Raw genomic sequence first — 21008 nt, forward strand, 5'->3', positions numbered from 1 at the left:
AAAGATATTTATATTATCCCACTTTCAGTCCCCTGACTCAGAGTCCAGAAAAATGAAGCCCGCGTGCCTAGAGCCTGTGCGCCACAGCAAGAGAAGCCATCGCAATGAGAAGGCTGTGCACGCCGCAACCAAGAGTCAGCCCCTGCTTTTCACAATTAGAGAAAGCCCCAGAGCAGCAACGAAGACCCGGCACAGCCAAAATAAAAGTAAATAAGTAAAAAAGAACGTAGCAAACAGAGACGAAGCCCTCCATGCCCCTTGGGTGTTTTTCTATGTGTGAGACACAAAACCACACAGGACTCCCCTTCCCTTCCTCACTCCTCCAAATCTCTGCGTCCGGGCAGAGAGAGTAAACACCAGAAAGCAGTGGGACAATGAGTATGTGTACAGAGGCGAGGAGACGCATGAAGGGACGGGTGACATCCGCCTTCTCTGTGAACACCGAACTATTCGGCTATGAGCACCGAAAGCTGAGGATTGAAGCTTGTGTGCACCGTAGCGATTCACACGTCACAGAATCAAGCATTAGAGACAAACGAACGGTACGTCAACTGAACAAACGCCCGCTTCGAAAAGGAAAACTGGGCTGAAAGCGCAATGCATCAACCTGCCCTTCACATGTCCTGTGAAAAAGAGATCATATCTAAATATCTTTGAACTGTATCAATACACCAATACGGTTTGTTAAAGATATGAGTGAGGAGGTAAGAAAAAGTCTACTCACCCTATCTGATGACAAACACGGAGTTTGGATTCATCTCATTTTGTTCAAGGAAACAAAAGGAGAAAAACCCAACATGAGTCTGTGAGGGGGAAAAAATACAGGATAAAGAAAAAGAGAACAACATATATGAGAGCCCAGGAAAAACAGAGCTAATGTCTAAAAATAAACTCTTTATATTCCAGCAAAAAATTTCCAAATTCTGATTAGTCTTCAAGAACAATATAAAAAGACACCTGATCTAAGGAGGAGAATCTGGACAAAGAAAGAGCAGGGTGAAATGAGAAGGTCAAGTGAATAGTTTTAAGGAAATTACAAGTACTATTGCACACTGTTCTGGTAAGTGGTCTGAAAATACCTACTAGACTTGATTATCTGTGTGCTCTATTAGTCAACAAACCTTCTAGTGGATATATAATATTTACCCTAAGAAATACCACAGAGTGCACCAGAATACAAATTTCAAGTTAATTATACTGTATTGGATACTGGAAACTTGCTTAGATTTCAGGTGCTCTAATCATTTTTAAAAATGAAACTATACAAGGAAACAATATGTTAATTAGCTTGACTGTGGTAATTCTTTCACTATGTATATATATACATCGAATCATCATGGTATGTACCTTAAATATATATAATTTGTACTTTTTTAGAGAATGTTTAAAGCACCATTTTTTTAGTAGCCAAAAACCATAGTCAACCCAACTGTGTGGACCCAATCTAACCCCTGCAGACAGGGTAGAATGGCGCTGTACGTAACGATGAGATACCTACCATACAGAAACGAAAATGCAGCAGACGACACCTACTCACCCCAACACAGCTGAGTGCCACAAATACAGTGACTTATGGAAGGAGCCAAACAAACAATTCACACTGGCTGATTTCTTGTACATAAAGTTAAAAAGCTAAACTGCTATATTTAGGGATGTATACGTAGGCTGCCAAACGATTAAAAAACCGAAAGCAAGGCAGTGATTACCGTCAAAGTCGGAAGACCATTATCTTTGAAAGGAACAAGGAGTTCGTCCCTAGGAATGGGGCATGTGGAGACTCCTGGGATGCCGCCATGTTATGTTTCTAACCTCCTTCTTAGAGAATAAACTTTATTCTCTTAGAATTTCTCAGTGTGTGCATTTAGAATATATTCTTTTCTGTATGTGCATTACATTTCATGACTTAAAAAGTTTTGGAAACACATTAGCAAAATTAAAATCTAGGTTGAGAGAAAATGCAGGTGTGATAAAAGAAAAAATGAGAATGAACTTGTATACCTTTTTTTTAGTATTTATTTATTTGGCTGTGCCAGGTCTTAGCTTCAGCATGTGGGATCTAGTTCCCTAACCCATAATCAAACCCAGGCCTGCTGCTGGGAGCACAGCGTCTTAGCCACTGGGCCACCAGGGAAGTTCCTGAACTTGTATACTCTTATGAAATATAAAACAATAAGACGTAACACGATGACAGCAGAAGAAAAAGAAAAGGAAAGATTGAAATGCAGACAACTGACATCTCTGGAAAAAAGCCCCAACAGACAGAAGGGAAAATCAAGTAAATAAACGAGTAACGTAAAATAGGTACTGAAGGCTTCCCAGGTGTCACTAGAAGTAAAGAACCCACCTGCCAATGCAGGAGATGTTAAGAGATGCAGGTTCAATCCCTGAGTCAGGAAGATCCATGGAGCAACCCACTCCAGTATTCTTGCCTGGGAAATCCCACAGACAGAGGAGCCCACCAGGCTACAGTCCATAGGGTCCCAAAGAGTCAGACAATGGAAGGGACTTAGTAGAGCACAGAAGAGAACAGTAGGTACTGGGCTAAACATAGAAATTAACTCACTGAATGCTCGCAGTAACCCTATGAGGTTCAATACCGTCACTGGTTTCTTCCTCATGCTAGTGGGAAAACTGAAGCCTAACTTACCCAGGATCTTATGACTGGTAACTGGTAGGTAGGTAAGTGGCAGATAGAAACCTTAAACCTCTGTCTGTGAAGTACTAGAGCCAGTCCTCTGAAACACTATACAATACTGCCCCCTCTTTTTTCCTGTCCTGGATTAAAATAAAATGTACTGCAACACTCAAAGCCAAAAGATAGAGGGAAAAAAAATCCTTTAAAAGATTTAAGGAGAAATTCATTTTTCATTTGTTTATTTATTTGTTTGGGCATGATTTTCGGTTGGGTTTTTTTGTTCGTTTTTTCCGGAGTTCATTTAATCCAATTCTAACCATGAGCACTCATTACAAAAAGTATTTATTCAAACTAAACAGAATTAAAAATATAGATTTTCCTGAACCAACAACTATGAGTCATTTATTACAAAACCAGACGTATTCAATATTTACTACAGAGTCCAAACCTTATTTTAAAACAAACAAAAAAATCTTTAAATAAGTCATGCTTGAATGGGGAAAAAAAACACCTTCTACTTAATGTTCTCTATAAAAGAAAGTCAAGTTTACCTTGGTACTAACTGGGAGTAGCAATCACAGGCTCTGGTTAGAAACACTAATTAATTTCTAGGTTCTTTGCCCTTGTTCTGCAGAATAAAGTACAAAGTAACCAACGACAATGGCCCTTAAATATTATGCTATTTTAGTTACTTTGTTCAGAATGTATGACCCCGTATGTTTTTTTTAACCCTCTTTTGCCGGAAAAGCCTTTCAAAGCATATCATGCATCTCTATAGGATATAACTAGGTTGTGAAACAATGAACAACCAAAGCCATCCTATATTTAGTACAAAACACCACTGGAGCCGAGCCTGGGCACAAGGCGCTACTGCGGGTGGACATCAGCTACACTAAGACCGCCAGGCACCCGCCCACACTCCTGGTTGGCCGCAGGGACCACACGTGACCCACTTGCTGCCTGTGACCCACCTGCCGCACTAGCGGCACGTGGGGACTGCACGTGAGCTGTGCACAAGACCAGGACCTGAGACCCAGGAGCTGGACGGGGCAGAAAGGGTCTTAGACCACGTCTTGGAGTGCAGGCGGCGGGTGGGCTGTGCAAGCGCAGCACCGACGGCCACTTCCGCACAGGCCTTCTGGCCACGGGGCTGCGGTCTCGGGGCGCCGGGAGGTACAGGTGCACAGAGCCCGGCTCCGTACACAGCCTCAGCCTTCCACAGAGCCCACTACTTCTCTGCGCCAGTCATCAACACGTGGGTCGTCCGCGTCATCAACACGTGGGTTGTGCTCGGCTTTTCGCCGAGCGCGCAAACCAAGCTAAGGAGTCGGCCAGACGGTGACCCTGCACAGTCGTCCCCCAGGGAACCCAGATGATCTTGAGTCAGGGGCCGGGTCCTCCACAAACCCTCTCTGCTCTCTCTTCACCTTCAGTGCTGGAGCCTGAAGGACAAAGCCCAGTCAGTGCAGAGGAGTTTGCTGGGGAAAAGGCAGCCACCCGAAGGGCCTCCTGGCCACCAGTGGTGCCAGTTCAGGGGCCAGGCCACTCTGAGGAGCACCATCAAGTGTGCATGACCTTGTCTCTGCCCTGCGACACCTGAGGGGAAATTCATGGTAATCCAAGAATTTTATACACAGCTGTTGACTAAGGGGGAAAAATAAAAGCCTTAAATTTGATAATTGTGTTTTATTCTGAAGATATCCTGAGGACTTAAGCCAAGCTTTCAACTAGCTGGAATAGATTGCTCCAGCAGAAGTTCAAGAGGAGGTATGGTATATATAAGCTTTGCAACAAAAACCAGGTAGTTGGAACATCAAAAGATCACTGTTAATTAAAGAAAATCATACATCTGAAGTTAATGATTTTAGCACATTTCTCTGTAGGGGCAAGAGTCTGGGCTCATTGAAATCCTGTCTTTGATAGGCTGTCTAGGGTGGGTGTCCTGTTTTTGTCCATCCTGGATCCCCTCAGGGGGCACGGTTGGGCATGGCTGTAGTGGCCTCCCTCTTGATGGCCACGGCATCCTTCCTTTACTGGTATGGCAGGCAGCATTTCTCATCCATACACCCAAGTTGTTGCATACTTGTGAAAGCAATAAAACAGACTCGGGTGTTCCAGAAACTATACCCACTCATATTTTTAAAACCTTTTAAAAAAATATACATTTGAAAACCAATTTCAACTGGCCAAGAGAAGAAGCCTAGAAGGAGGTAAATATGAAGGAGGTAAAAATAGAAGTGTTCCAGAGCTCCAAAAATGGCTGAAAGATGGATTTAATCATCTAGGAAGAGTTTAAAAAGAGAAACTAAAGCAGTATCCAAACATTCCTGATGCTACAATTAAAAAGAAACATTTTTGAAAGAAAAAAATATTTTTAAAATTTGTATAATAATCCAAATTTTAAAACTCAGATTTCATTAAGAAGAACTGGGTGGGTGAGAAGTAATAAGCAAGGAGAAGGTGGTGGTGGTTGTTTAGGTGCTAAGTCATGTCTGACTCTTTTGAGACCCCAGGAACTGTAGCCCACCAGGCTCCTCTGTCCACAGGATTTCCCAGATGAGAATACTGGAGTGGGTTGCCATTTCCCTTCCAGGGGATCTTCCCAACCCAGGAATGGAACCTATGGCTTCTGCCACATCTCCTGCATTGCAGGCAGATTCTTTACCACTGAGCCCCCAGGGATCCTCAAGGAGAAGTTGGAGGGGAGTTTAAACTTCTCTAAACAGTAATCAAAGATATGGTTTTACTCTTTGGGAGTTACAGAAATGTAAATTTATGAATGCTTTTGAAAAACTTTGAAAGCTAAGTACCACTAGCAAAATTTAAATATGTGTGTGACTATCTCCGAAGGAAGATAAAAGCAAAGAAAATGAGATCCATATTTCAAAACAATGGAAACGCACAGAAATGGGAAAACAAAACATGAAACAAGATGACAGGTAACACCAAACATATTGAAGTCAGAGGGTTGCAGATCGAGTCCCAAACTGCTGAGTTTAAGAGCCCCATATAATATCAAGTGACATAAAAAGGAAAAAAGTAAAAGGGAAGGAAAATGTATGGGAAACAAGGGCACAGGAGAAAGAAGCAGTGATGAAAATATTAATAACTAATTAAGAGGAATATAAGGCCAAAAGCATTACATAGGATTGTTTTACATTAAAATAGGATTATTTTACGTTAATAAGTGATACAGTCCTTAGTATGTATACAACAGTCAAATCTTTATATGCAAACTAGGATTGTATTGAAAACACACACAGGAAATATGTCCGTAGACATACCAGGATACATTTTCAGCAATGCAATAGTAGTAGAGAATTTTGACACTGTCTGCTTCCTGGCCAATCAGATATAGGCCAAAAAATAAAAAAAATAAAAAGGATAACATTTCAAGAAATACATAAGATCAACTTATTGGATATGTGTATTATATTATTTATACCACAAACCAAACACCAACTCCTATAAACCTCCTAAGTAAAACAAAAATCATTAAGATCAATTTAGAAATAGCCGAAATGAAAACACTACACATTAAAGAATACAGTATCAGCAACGAGGTACCCAGAGGAAAATATTCACTAACACTCAAAGAAAGCATCATAGTAAATGAGCTGAGAACTCCTAAGAAAGCAATAAAGCAAGACAAGGGTAAGCACAAAGGAATTAATAAGAGAGTAAAGTAATGAAGATGAAAATAGAAAAATATCAGAATGATAACCCCAAAGATGGTTCTTTGAAATTAAAAAAAAAAATAAAAGGACAAATTTCTGTTGGCTGTAATCAGAAAGCAAAGATAAAAAGTAGTTACAGAGGATCAAGAATCTAGAGAAGAGAAACTTTTTAAAGTAAAAGATTTAAAGTATTGAAAATCTGGATCAAACAATGGAATACAGCTTCACACCAATTAGGCTAGCAAAAATCATAAAAATCCAACCAGTGTTGCACGTGTGTGGTGGATGCGCCGAGCGCTGCTTTGGTTTGGAGGGCAGGAAAGACAGGAGACACCAAGTAGTTCAAAAAGGTGCTTTTCCTTTGATCTGCTCCCAATGCAGCAAATAGTGCAAAGGGTATGATGCAGGTGGGTGGATGTGGCTGCCTGTAACTTCTCTTGCTTTTCGTGGTGGCACAGTAGAATTCCAGTCCACCAGGTTAGAGAAGTACAGACTGGAGGGATCCCTGATTTTTTTTTGTACCCTAAGATACATTAAAATCCAGACAGGTTTTGCTTTGCAAGAAGTCAAGTTGCCTTGCTTGTGCTAATGTTCAGATTTCATTCCTTGACATTCCTGCTGTGCCAGATCTGGGCCAGTCTCCTTGTCTGGGTCAATACGCTTGCACTGTAGGATCCAGGTGTTTTCAATCACGTTGACTCAGGGGATTTGGGTGCCAAGGCACAACATGGCATAACTTCCAGAGTAACACCTAGTACTCTGATAGGTCTCTTCATTTGTTTATTCATCCATTCATTTGTTAACCAAATATTTAACAGACTTTTATGTATCAAGCAATGGAATAAAGTCGGAGAATACAAAAACTTTGGGGGAAAATTACTGCCCTCATTAGAGACAGCACAATCTAGTGAGACAGACAGACACAGTTTAAAAAAAAAAAATTATCATATCAAATGTGCACAGGTAAGCTATGGGAGCAAGCCATGAGAAGAAAGGGAAGTCTTAACTGGGGAGCTCTTAAAGGACAAATATAGAGCGTTTGTCTTTCTCTGGCATAGTTCACATAGCATAATGCCCTCCACGTTCATTCATGTAGTTTCAAATGGCAAGATTTTTCTCTAAGGCTGAATAATATTTCTCTTTGTGTGTGTGTACATGTATATACATATTTTTCACATTTTCAACAATACTATATTGCATACTTATAATTGGCTAAGAGAACCGATCTCAATTTAAATCTTCTCAAGATAAAATTGTACATGCAATTGTAACTAGAGCTGATTTGTAAATTACTTAGCTTGATTATGGTGATATTTTCACATTTATCAAAACATCAAGCTGAATACTTTAAATATATACAATTTCATATGTCAAATATATCTCAATAAAATTGTTTTAAAAAACGAAAGAATAACTATGAATTTTCTAGCTAAAATAACTCCAGGCAGAGGCAGCCTGTCTCTTCTCCCTCCCACATCAGTCTCTGAATTCTATCCTTCTCATTACCCCTCTCCCAGCATCATCCCTCTTGCCTGCTGCTGCTGCTAAGTTGCTTCAGTCCTGTCCGACTCTGTGTGACCCCATAGACGGCAGCCCACTAGGCTCCTCTGTCCCTGAGATTCTTCAGGCAAGAATACTGGAGTGGGTTGCCATTTCCTTCTCCAATGCATGAAAGTAAAAAGTGAAAGTGAAGTCGCTCAGTCGTGCCTGATTCTTAGCGACCCCATGGTCTGGAGCCTACCAGGCTCCTCCGTCCATGGGATTTTCCAGGCAAGAGTACTGGAGTGGGGTGCCATTGCCTTCTCCGAATTAGAGAAAGGAAATGCCTCAAAACTCAGAGAATAGCACAAGGCCCCTCACTCATAGCAAGTACTTCTCATCTGTCCTCCTTTTTTCAGGTATGACCTAAATCAAATCCCTTACGACTATACAGTGAAAGTGACAAATAGATTCAAGGGATTAGATCCGATAGAGTGCCTGAAGAACTATGGACGGAGGTTCGTGATATCGTACAGGAGGCAGTGATCAAGACCATCCCCAAGAAAAAGATATGCAAAAAGGCAAAATGGTTGTCTAAGGAGGCCTTACAAACAGCCATGAAAAGAAGCAAAAGGAAACGAGAAAAGGAAAGATATACCCATTTGAATGCAGAGTTCCAAAGAATGGCAAGGAGAAATAGGAAAGCCTTCCTCAGTGATCAATGCAAAGAAATAGAGGAAAACAACAGAATGGGAAAGACAACAGATCTCTTCAAGAAAATTAGAGATACCAAGGGAACTTTTCTTGCAAAGATGGCCACAATAAAGGACAGAAATGGTATGGACCTAACAGAAGCAGAAGATATTAAGAAGAGGTGGCAAGAAATCACAGAAGAACTATACAAAAAAGATCTTCATGACCCAGATATAACCACAATGGTGTGATCACTCACCTAGAGCCAGACAACCTGGAATGCAAAGTTAAGCGTGCCTTAAGAAGCATCAGAACGAACAAAGTTAGTGGAGGTGATGGAATTCCAGCTGAGCTATTTCGAATCCTAGAAGATGATGCTGTGAAAGTGCTGCACTCAATATGCCAGCAAATTTGGAAAACTCAGCAGTGGCCACAGGACCAGAAAATGTCAGTTTTCATTCCAATCCCAAAGAAAAGCAATGCCAAAGAATGCTCAAACTACCACACAATTGCACTCATCTCACATGCTAGTAAAGTAATGCTCAAAATTTTGCAAGCCAGGCTTCAACAGTACGTGAACCATGAACTTCCAGATGTTCAAGCTGAATTTAGAAAAGGCGGAGGAACCAGAGATCAAATTGCCAACATCTGTTGGATCATTGAAAAAAGCAAGAGAGTTCCAGAAAAACATCTACTTCTGCTTCATTGACTATGCCAAAACCTTTGACTGTGTGGATCACAACAGACTGTGGAAAATTCTGAAAGAGATGGGAATATCAGACCACCTTACCTACCTCCTGAGAAATCTGTATGTAGGTCAAGAAGCAACAGTTAGAACTGGACATGGAACAACAGACTGGTTCCAAATCGGGAAAGGAGTACGTCAAGGCTGTATATTGTCACTGTGCTTATTTAACTTCAACGCAGAGTACATCATGAGAAATGCTGGACTGGATTAAACACAAGCTGGAATCAAGACTGCCAGGAGAAATATCAATAATCTCAGATACACAGATGCACCACACTTATGGCAGAAAGTGAAGAAGAACTAAAGAGCCTCTTGATGAAAGTGAAAGAGGAGAGTGAAAAAGTTAGCTTAAAACTCAACATTCAGAAAACTAAGATCATGGCCTCTGGTCTCATCACTCCATGGCAAATAGATGGGGAAACAGTGGAAACAGACTTTATTTTTTTGGTCTCCAAAATCACTGCAGATGGTGACTGCAGCCATTAAATTAAAGATGCTTACTCCTTGGAAGAAAAGTTATGACCAACCTAGATAGCATATTCAAAAGCAGAGACATTACTTTGCCAACAAAGGTCCATCTAGTCAAAGCTGTAGTTTTTCCAGTAGTCGTGTGTGGATGTGAGAGTTGCACTATAAAGGAAGCTGAGCACTGAAGAATTGATGCTTTTGAACTGTGGTGTTGGAGAAGACTCTTGGGAGTCCCTTGGACTGCAAGGAGATCCAACCAGTCCATCCTAAAGAAAATCAGTCCTGAATATTCATTGGAAGGACTGATGCTGAGAAAGATTGAAGGCAGGAGGAGAAAGGGACAACAGAGGATGAGATGGTTGGATGGCATCACCAACCCAATGAACGTGAGTTTGAGTAAACTTCATGAGTTGGTGATGGACAGGGAAGCCTGGTGTGCTGCAGTCCATGGGATCGCAAAGAGTCAGACACGACTGAGCGACTGAACTGAACTGAGCCTTACCGACCTCCAGATTATTCACTCCGATCAGACATTGTCCTGCTTAAAATCTGCCATGGGATCCTCAGTGCCTTTAAAATCTAAACTTCTTAAACTGGCTTACATGGCCCCTCAATATATGGCCCATGTCTATCTCAGCTGTTTCATCTACTGTATTTTCCCAGTGGATTAATTTGGAGAAGCAGATATTGCCCAATTGAAATAACCCCCTAGACTCTCATGTTAGATTTTCTTGCAGTTCCAACAGTCTGTTTGCAACACATCCCTAATGTAACGCCCAGGCCTGGGAATTCACTGTATATTCTCGGTGATGGTGACAATGCTTATAATAATGACAGTACTGGAAATTGACTATACCTCCATTTAAGTTAAAGAAATCAGGAGTCTGGGTAAAGAGGGAGAGGAAAGTAGGTGGGAGGTGGGTGGGAGTAAAGGAGGGATATCTAGGACATGTTTACGAGGTTGGGCACCTCAACTCAATATCAAAACACCCGCGGTGGAGGAGACAAGTAGTAGAGAGTTCTGGCAAGTGTAAATCCCAAATCAATAGGAGTTTGAGTCTTTGTTCCTGCCTGGAATTCTATTCTAATAGGCAATTATAATGGAGGAGACAGCAGTGTGGAGAAGGTCTATGAGAACGGCGCTTAACCCCTACTCAGGTGTACCTGGATGTAGGCAGAGAGCTAGAGAGAGCAACAGCAACTTTACTGAAGGATCCTGAAGTTACTTGAAAAATCACAAATCAGTATACCAAGCAAGAGGTCACTGCAGCATGGGGCAGTGATGGAAGCCCACAGCCAGTGGCCAAAGTGTGGACCGACTGAGTTTGGGAAGATCAGTAGGACCCCTGCGAGCAGGCGTGGGAGCTGGTCAGCAGGGGCTCCTGGCTGGGCTCTCCTGAAGCATCATCAAGAGAGACAGTCCACAAGATACAGGGGCCACAGGCAGCGAGGGGAAGGCTGATGACCAAACACCAAATGGAATGGCCTTCCAGCCGAGCCAGTGATGACCAAATGACACTTTGTTGGTTCAACTGGCCCCATACACTGAGAGCAAGGAAGAATTGAGGAAAGGGGCAGACCACTCCAGATTGGTGGGTGACAGTTTTAATAAACAAGAAAATTTGCATGCAAGACTTGTCTTGGGTGCCCGCTAGATGAGCTGATCTCTTCACTCACCCACCAGAACCTTAAAAGCTTATACAGAGGCTTTAATTAGGTTCTGTCACTTTTTCAGTTCAGATGGTCTCATCAACACCTATTCTTTTAAGGCTGTGTCTTTGAAAGAGCCTCTAGTGTGGGAACAGTGGGCAGAGCATCATTCCAAGAACAGGGGCAGGGGTGAGGAGCATTAATTGTATTGGTCCAGTTCTCCATACAACTGGTAGTCACATCCTTTCAATGAGTTCCTCCCATACCCTTCCCTCATCTCAGGACTCCATAGAAGCTCCATAGGAACTTTTAATCACCCCCAGGGAAAACAGCAAAAATAAGTCATGGATTCTAGGGCAAATTACCTGGACTTACTCAAGTCTATCACTAAGTAGCTATGCCATCTTGCGTGAGTCATTTGATCATTCTGTGCCTTCATTTCCTCATTGACAAAATGAAAATAATAATGGTGCCTGTCTCAGAGGTTATCCTTAGCACATGAAACAGTGCCTGGCACAAAGTGAGTGCTCCATTCGTTATTAATTACTATTAAGTTTGTTATTCAGTTGCAGTTCCTGGTGTATTTGTATACAATCAGTATAATATAATCCATGTACTTTACCACTTATCAGCCATGAACACTTTTATAAGGCCTTTAAGTCTTAGTTACTTTATCTGTAAAAGGCAGATAATAACGTGGGGTACCCAACAGACAATGAAGAGTCAGAGAGGAGTAAAGCCTCCCATGACAAGGATGGCAACCAACACTTCAGTTCAGTTCAGTTCAGTCGTTCAGTCGTGTCCAACTCTTTGAGACCCCATGAATTGCAGCACGCCAGGCCTCCCTGTCCATCACCAACTCCCGGAGTTCACTCAAACTCACATCCATCAAGTCAGTGATGCCATCCAGCCATCTCGTCCTCTGTCATCCCCTTCTCCTCCTGCCCCCAATCTCTCCCAGCATCAGAGTCTTTTCCAATGAGTCAACTCTTCGCATGAGGTGGCCAAAGTATTGCAGTTTCAGCTTTAGCATCATTCCTTCCAAAGAACACCCAGGGCTGATCTCCTTCAGAATGGACTGGCTGGATCTCCTTGCAGTCCAAGGGACTCTCAAGAGTCTTCTCCAACACCACAGTTCAAAAGCATCAGTTCTTTGGCACTCAGCTTTCTTCACAGTCCAACTCTCACATCCATACATGACCACAGGAAAAACCATAGCCTTGACTAGATGGACCTTTGTTGGCAAAGTAATGTCTCTGCTTTTCAATATGCAACACTTACAGGGCATTTAATAAGCACCAGGCACTGTTCTAAGCATACTACAGGCACTTAATCATTTAATGCTCACACAACCCTATGAGTAGGTACTGTAATTTTCCCCATCTTACACCTGAGAAGAAGGTTCAGAGTGATTAACGTGCCCAAAGTGATTCAGCTGGGGAGTGGCAAAGTTGGGACTCTAACCCATGCAGCCATGCTTCTAAACACCTCACTCGGCACCCTCTGTCCCCTGCGCGTGTGCTTAATATCAACACCCATGGATTCTTCTTCTTAAAAGAGATACACTATCCGTTTCCCCCTGTTTGCTAGATAGACAAACACTGATTATACAAAAGAAAAAGAAAAGAGAAAGCACATGTTAATCTAAACTCTGCTGGATTACTCCTGCTGGAAATAGCAAATGCTCAAACCTTGATGTTTAAAAATAGCTGAAACACCCACTATATCTAACATTTACCAAAGCTGTTTATCCCCACAGATCTCCACTCATATGGTAAGTAATTCACTCGAGCATGGAAAGAGTCAGAGAATTTTTGACATTTTAGGATCTTCTACTAAATATAACTTTCTTACACAAATTCTCCTGGTTATGGTTATTGTGCTTTTGCTTAAAAAACGAACATCATACTTTAAATCTATATTTAGATGGTAACCAAATGAAACATGACTAAAATATTAAATATTCTGCAAGAAATTATAGGTCAAAAACGTGGTCAATCTGGAGATTTTAGGGTTATGTGTGACCTTGGAATCCCCTCCCAGTCTCTCTTAATTGTGCTGCAGAGTCCACAATTAATATTTTTTTTTCACAATTGCTACTTTTAAGAGAATTGATTTACAGAAAATTTTAAATTTTATGTATCTGTAATTTTCTTCTGGGAACTCTGTTTTTTAAAGTATTCCATGTGTGATGTGGAGATTAACTCAGACTTTCGAATTCCGTACACTTTCAACAAACTATTTTTTTACTTTGGGGGTCCAATTATTTTAGACAGGCATAGGGATTAGCTGTCAAAAATCACACACTAAGGCATGGGCATTGATATTTTTTAAATCACAAAAAATAATTAGAAATGTCCAGAATTTAAAGTGGAGGAGAAATAAGAAAATGACTTGTTTCCAGTTATATGGTAGCTGCTGCCCCCGTGTGGTGAAAAAGTGTTAGTGCCTTCAAGCTATTTTCACCTCTTGACTGAAATTTCTTCAACATTTTCTAACATTTCTCTGAAATGCTTTCCTTGTTATTTTTATTATGTCATTATTTTCTTCCCTTAGTCATTTTCTCTGTTGTTTATTGAAGGCCTAATAATATTAATGTAAAAAAACCACAGTGAATTAAAATTTTCACACAATTCAACAACTAGTTCAGCAATTCTACAAATAAGTAGAAAGTGAAAATAATACAGAGAAATGTAATGACACAGCCCTTAACAGAAAAAAAAGCACAGAATAATTTTTTTCTCTTGACAAATTTGTTTTTCAGTCCTAAAATCTAATCGTAAGGAAGACGTGGCAGGAAATATTTTAGTATTAATCTCATTTAAGTACAAAAGTCAGAAATAAAGGACAGATACATTCTAATGTATGAATCATCTAACACACAGAAATTTTTCATTGATTATTTGAAATGAAATTATAATTTTCTTTACGGGAAGGATAAATGATAAAATACTTCATGTCTCCCTCCCTGCATATATCTGACTGGTAGGTTAGTTCTTTTTCTAACTTTCTAGAAACATCAGCAACTGATATTTTTAGCACAAGGCACTGCTCTATAAATAATTTTCATCTCTAGTCTACAGCACTTATGTAATCTACATAGTATTGCATATAAAGTGAGTGAACGGTTGTATCTCTGAGATATTTTTTAGCGACAATTACTGAGAAACACTTAGGTGTTAAACAAGGTGTCATAGACTTGTGCAAAGGAGCATCCAGTTTCAGCATGGACTCCCACCAGGGTGGGACTCTCGTCACTAAAACACCCTTCCCATGGTTACAGCCCACAGAGAAGCCCCACTAGCAGAGCAGACCCAGGGGGCAGAGGAGAACATAACCACTAACATTCTGCACAAAGCCGCACATCAGGTCACCACCTTAACAGGAAAAACAGACAGATGGCCTTGTCTAGCATTTGAGACGGAGAAGGCGATGGCACCCCACTCCAGTACTCTTGCCTAGAAAATCCCATGGATAGAGGAGCCTGGTGGGCTGCAGTCCATGGGGTCGCGAAGAGTCAGACACGACTGAGCGACTTCACTTTCACTTTTCACTTTCCTGCATTGGAGAAGGAAATGGCAACCCACTCCAGTGTTCTTACCTGGAGAATCCCAGGGACAAGGGAGCCTGGTGGGCTGCCGTCTATGGGGTCGCACAGAGTCAGACACGACTGAAGTGACTTAGCAGCAGCAGCAGCAGCAGCAGCATTTGAGAGGCAAATGTAGCCTTCCACTAGAATTCATGATAAAGATTTGTCTCTTCGGGTTTACTTTGAGCTGCTTATAAGCAAATCCTGTGACTTGGAATAAAGGTCCTAAAGTGAGAATTGTGTATCACAGACCAAACGCTGTGGAGGAAGAGGTGAACAGGTCAGACCCAGGAGGCAATCTCCAGGTCCTGGGAAAAGAGTATATGGAGACTAGAACTATTCCCAAGACATGCTGATTAGGAAGCTTCACTGAGAGAAGAACCAGAGACTGACAATGGAATTCTCTGTGTATGTATAGTTTATACTCTTCTTGTGGATAAATGTGAAACAAGTAACTTGGACTAAGATAACATAGATAGCAGAATATGTGAGCCGTAATAGAGACCACATGCAGAACTGTGAATGAAATGATGAATGCTTTCCACCTAGCAAGAATATGACTATTGTTAAGTGGGACCATGTCTATGACTTAAGAGAGATCTATTAGGTAGAAGTGACGCCCAAATTATCAACCTGCTAGGGTCTTCCTCAAGTGGTTGATGGATGGAAAATTACACACTGAACAAGTTTAAAGGGGCAGAGATAAAAATATAGTAGCTCTCAAAATTATGATTCACGATCCCTGCTCTTTCAATGCACTAATTATAAAGACGTGGAGTGCTGCTGCTGCTAAGTCACTTCAGTCGTGTCCGACTCTGTGCAACCCCATAGACGGCAGCCCACCAGGCTCCCCGTCCCTGGGATTCTCCAGGCAAGAACACTGGAGTGGGTTGCCCTTTCCTTCTCCAATGCATGAAAGTGAAAAGTGGATTGAGTCTTGTGTAATTCCCATTACTCATCGATATTAAGATTTTTTGTTAGGAATCCTCTTGGACAGTGTTAGAAAGACATCCAAACCAGGTGAGCCTTATCTGTTCCAAGTGAGCAGATAAGGCATCTTCTGGGACTCAAATGTGCCACATATCTCACTGTCTGATTAGTGTTCTCAATGCTGAATCCCTTTTCTTTCCAACAGGCAGGTGAAAAGGTAGTATCATCATTGTCACTGTGACCATTGTTTCACCAACAAGTTTAACTCTTTTTCAATATTGGGGATTTGATGTAAGGGCACATTTGCAACTGGTTCAAGAATCCGCCTGCAACGCAGGAGACAGGTTCAATTCCTGGGTTGGTAAGATCCCCTGGAGAAGAAAGAGACAACCCACTCCAGTATTCTTGCCTGGAGAACCCCATGGAGCCTGGTGTGCTACAGTCCACAGGGTTCCAAAGAGTTGGACACAACTGAGCGACTGAACAGCAACGACGACGAAACATTTGGGAGTAAGGGTGAAAGGATTCCATAAAATAGCCAGGCTTCAAGATTCAAGGGCATCTAGGATCCCTACCCAGCCATGGCTCATGAACCTTCACCCTCTGGTTCTACAGTCAACATGCCTCTTCCACTCTTTGTTTCTTCTCTATCATTTTTCCTCTCATTACAGAACAGCTGCTGCTCTCTGAGTTTTCCTATTCAAATTTTAGAGGAAAGGAAGTATACATAGTCTAATTAATTGCCAGTATCCGTACTGGGATATCCTTATGCTTGCTCCTTGGAAGAAAAGCTATAACCAACCTAGACAGCATATTAAAAAGCAGAGACATTACTTTGTCAACAAAGGTCCGTCTAGTCAAAGCTATGGTTTTCCCAGTAGTCATGTATGGATGTGAGAGTTGGACTATAAAGATAGCTGAGCACCAAAGAATTGATGCTTTTAAACTGTGGGGTTGGAGTGTCCCTTGGACTGCAAGGAGATCCAACCAGTCCATCGTAAAGGAAATCAGTCCTAAATATTCATTGGAAGGACTGATGCTTAAGCTGAAACTCCAATACTTTGGCCACCTGATGTGAAGAGCTGACTCATTTGAAAAGACCCTGATGCTGGGAAAGATCAAAGGCAGGAGGAGAATGGGATGACAGAGGATGAAATGGTTGGATGGCATCACCGACTCGATGGGCATGAGTTTGAGCAAGCTCCAGGAGTTGGTGATGGACAGGGAAGCCTGGCATGCTGCAGTCCATGGGGTCGCAAAGGGTTGGACACGACCTAGCAACTGAACTGAACTGATCCTTACTGGGAAAACTTTTTCATGCCAAATCACTTTATAGGTTAGCAGCCAGTCTGCACCTTAGAGATGCCTTTAAATGATCCCACGCCTTTGTTTAAGGAAGAAACTGGGACTGACTGCTTATCTCGGCAGAGAGGCTGCGAGCAGAGGACTTCCTGAGTGTTACAGGCGTGCTGATTGATAACGTCTAGAATGCCATGTCAAGGATTTGGTTTTCTTACCCTGTAGTGGCAACCTTAGATTTTATTTATGAGTGGGTTTTATCTATGATAGGTGCAGAGCCATATATAACATGTAGCATGGCTACTTCATTATTTAAAATATTTTGTGATTATATTCTTAATAAATAAAAGTAAACTCTGGTCATGTTTTAACATATCTCTTTTCAGCCATCACCATTTAATGATCTATTTAATCATAAGAAATCCTTGCAGTGTTCCACATAACTATTGTTTTGTGGAAGGTCTTTCAGAAAGGTGGAGGTTTGTTTGAATCCAGTTAATTTCCTTCATTAGACAGCTGGACAGCTAATGATATGGACATATGGACTTAAAACTGAAAGGTGCAGATGGAGAAGCAGATGTAGCTGTCTCCCATAGAGGCTGAGTAAGCACAAGGGGCGCCATGAATGTTCTTGCCAGAGAACCTGTAATAACAAAGCATGAGCTCCCTGAAACCATGCTGGACTTTAGACTCCAAATGGAAACTAATCATTAGAGTCATTTACAACAAGCCACATCAAAAGCTGTATGATACTCAATAAGTGAATGTAATTGAAAATGCTACTGTAAATAAATATATAAGAAGATGACAGAGTGGGAGGTGGGAGGGAGGTTCGAGGGGGAGGGGACATCAGTATACCTATGGCTGATTCGTGTTGATATACGGTAGAAACACAATATTATAAAGCAGTTATCCTCTAGTTGAAAATAAATTCAAAGAAATAAAATTTTTAAAAAGATGATGTAATATACACAGAACGGTAGTCTGTTGGTGTAAAGACTGCTCAGACTGTTGAGTTTATTTTTCTAATTGCATGAATATCCACGTCTGTCTAATACATAATGGTTGTCTAGTGTGTTAACTGCTCAGTCATGTCTGACTCTTTGCGACCCCACAGACTATAGCCTGCCAGGTTGTCTGTCCATGGGATTTCCCAGGCAAGAATACTGGTGTGGGTTGCCATTCCCTTCTCCAGGGTATCTTCCTGACCCAGAAATTGAACCCAGGTCTCCCGCATTGCAGGCAGGTTATCATCTGAGCCACTGGATATCCATGTCTATCTAACCCATAATGGTTGTCTAAGCAACTAATAAATATACCTCAGTTCAGTGCAGTTCAGTCGTGTCTGACTCTTTGCGACCCCATGAATCGCAGCACACCAGGCCTCCCTGTCCATCACCAACTCCCGGAGTTCACTCAAACTCACATCCATCGAGTCGGTGATGCCATCCAGCCATCTCATCCTCTGTCATCCCCTTCTCCTCCTGCCCCCAATCTCTCCCAGCATCAGAGTCTTTTCCAATGAGTCAACTCTTTGCATGAGGTGGCCAAAGTACTGGAGTTTCAGCTTTAGCATCATTCCCTCCAAAGAACACCCAGGACTGATCTCCTTTAGAATGGACTGGTTGGATCTCCTTGCAGTCCAAGGGACTCTCAAGAGTCTTCTCCAACACTACAGTTCAAAAGCATCAATTCTTCGGGGCTCAGCTTTCTTCACAGTTCAACTCTCACATCCATACATGACTACTGGAAAAACCATAGCCTTGACTAGCCGGACCTTTGTTGGCAAAGTAATGTCCCTGTTTTTTTTTTTTTTTTTTTTTTAGAGAATGGCATTGAAACATGTAAAACCTGCTTTTGAATATGCTATCTAGGTTGGTCATAACTTTCCTTCCAAGGAGTAAGTGGCTTTTAATTTCGTGGCTGCAGTCACCATCTGCAGTGATTTTGGAGCCCCCCAAAATAAAGTCTGCCACTGTTTCCACTGTTTCCCCATCTATTTCCCATGAAGTGATGGGACCAGATGCCATGATCTTAGTTTTCTGAATGTTGAAATATACCTAGTGAAGAACATTTCATAACATGACTTTGCTTGCACAGTCCTAAGAAATGGGATGCATCTTCCCTAAAATAATTAAAGCTATTCCAAAGTCTATTACTCAGAATCTTATTTTCTCAACACCTTTATCCAAATATAGAAGCTGATTCCCGGTATTACCAAAACCCAAGATTCAATGAACACATTCTCTTCAGGTACATGATACTGTACTCCCATTAATATTTCAGTAACTTAATAACCTTTCTAATAGAAATACTTACTTGCTGAAAAGGGATATTTGATAAATCAGTTGGCTTAATGTTCTCATTAAAAATAGAATTTTAGAATGATACATTTCAAGAGATCAGACAGGATGGAATAACCTGGGCTCAGCAGAGGAGGACTGTGTCTGACTCTGTACTCCCCACTTACCTTGTTAGCACTTAGTCAAAGTCTGCATTTTATCATCACCAGGTGATTCCTATGCCTGGTCAAGCTTGAGAAGCACTGTGCTATGATTCTCTCATCTCCATTGAGTTTTTCTTCCCAGATGTTTTCAAACACACAAATAACTTGACCTGTCAACATCTCACAAGGATTTTATGAAGATTAATTTTCTGCAGATTAAGTTGTTTTTAAATTGCCTTCATGACAGGAACTATCAGCCCTAAACCAGTAAATCTAGTGAAATGTGATCCTCACTCATTAGAGGTTCTTCAATCACAACGCTTATCACTTCAAATGATGTCTTTACTGTAACTCCTAAGTAATCTACACATTTGTTATCCTTAGGAAAATGTCTAACCCTTCCAGAAATTGTTGATTTTATGGATTTCCCTGTTTTGCTAAAACAAACAGTGCAGTCCTCAGACAAGTTTAAATGTACACATAGCATCCTTCTGTGGCTGCTTCACCCTGTTAAGGCAGCTGAGCAAGATCCTGACACAGATCAGAAAATAGAATTCTTCCCAGCAGCAGCTCAGGCCACATTTTCCCTAGGAAACAGATTCGCACCCCCTGGCTTTTCATGCCCTTCTCTCTACCTAGAAGTGTACTCTGATTACAGGGCTCTGCTGGGAAGTAGGTACATGATGTCCTGCTTGGAAAGTGTATTTCTGAAGTAGCACAGACTTCCTGCATTACGGGTTGCCCAGCTCTCATTTAATGACAATATCAGAGGGCCAGATGGCTTTGTAGGTCAATGGTTATAGTACCCAGAATGTGTTGTGTAAAACAGATTTAAATGTTCGCCATCAAATTCTGGTCAAGGCTTCTTTTTGGTATGTCACATATTAATCCTTCCCAGTTCACTATCTTTTCTTTAAAAGTGTAAGTCACTTGTAGGGTTCAGCAATCTACGCTCTCCTGTCTTAACTGACACTGCAAGTGATCTACAGAGGTCAATCAACCATCAGGGATATTGTGAGGGAATTCTTGAACTGGGTAAGGAAATAGGATTTAATGATCTCAATGGACTCCTTTAACTATAATTTATCAACTTCATAAGTACTTCTATGTTCATAAGGAGTAAGTATATGATTTTAACATCAAGTTTTCCCTGAAATTCATTAGAGAATAAATTTTAGATGCCTTGGTAATTATACAACAATTATGCTTCTTAATTGGCCTGGACCAAAAAATTTGAATAATTGTTCATTTAAGATTTCCATTAAAAAACTATTCAGAAGATGAGCTGATAGTCAATTTCCTTCTTGCTTTCGAAATGCATTTAAGACTTTCAATGCTTATTATCTTTTTGGTTTTGGTTTTATGAAGCATCGCCTCCATTTATTTTCTATCTC

The 21008-nt window shown here is 41.2% G+C and overlaps 1 long non-coding RNA gene across 2 annotated transcripts in view; it reads left to right on the forward strand.

The window, feature by feature from the left end:
• Positions 1-407: 407 nt before the first annotated feature.
• Positions 408-21008, forward strand: part of LOC133234446 (uncharacterized) — a 45274-nt gene continuing 24673 nt past the window's right edge. The window contains exons 1-2 of one of the 2 annotated variants that reach the window (XR_009732139.1): positions 408-1060; positions 1458-1848. This is a non-coding gene — a long non-coding RNA (uncharacterized LOC133234446). Of the gene's footprint in view, positions 1061-1457; positions 1849-21008 lie in introns of those variants that run through there. The other variant, XR_009732140.1, reaches the window with a different exon arrangement.

This window comes from Bos javanicus, chromosome 21 (assembly GCF_032452875.1).
Source record: "Bos javanicus breed banteng chromosome 21, ARS-OSU_banteng_1.0, whole genome shotgun sequence".
Taxonomy (NCBI): domain Eukaryota; kingdom Metazoa; phylum Chordata; class Mammalia; order Artiodactyla; family Bovidae; genus Bos; species Bos javanicus.